This window comes from Pteropus alecto, unplaced genomic scaffold (genome assembly GCF_000325575.1).
Source record: "Pteropus alecto unplaced genomic scaffold, ASM32557v1 scaffold22, whole genome shotgun sequence".
Classification (NCBI taxonomy): Eukaryota; Metazoa; Chordata; class Mammalia; order Chiroptera; family Pteropodidae; genus Pteropus; species Pteropus alecto.
In genome coordinates this window covers 4999946-5000203 of record NW_006434839.1, presented here as the reverse complement: position 1 = coordinate 5000203, position 258 = coordinate 4999946, and positions in this window count along the sequence as shown.

The window sequence follows — 258 nt, the reverse complement described above, 5'->3', positions numbered from 1 at the left end:
CATTTGCTATATGAAATATCCTCAAGACACGACCTCTTGATGCTACTTGGAAAGGCAATAAAAAATACAGGATTTTCTACTACTGAGTCCTTGACATCATCTGCAGAGCAGAAAGCCAGTGCGTGTGTCTGGATCTGTGATCGATGTGTGCCTAGTGGGGTGTTTGTGTGTGTGTGTGTGTGTGCGTGTGCATGTGTGTGTAGGGGCAAGGGCGAGCTTATAATGGGTCTGATACATTCTTTTGCTTTTGCTTGTGAG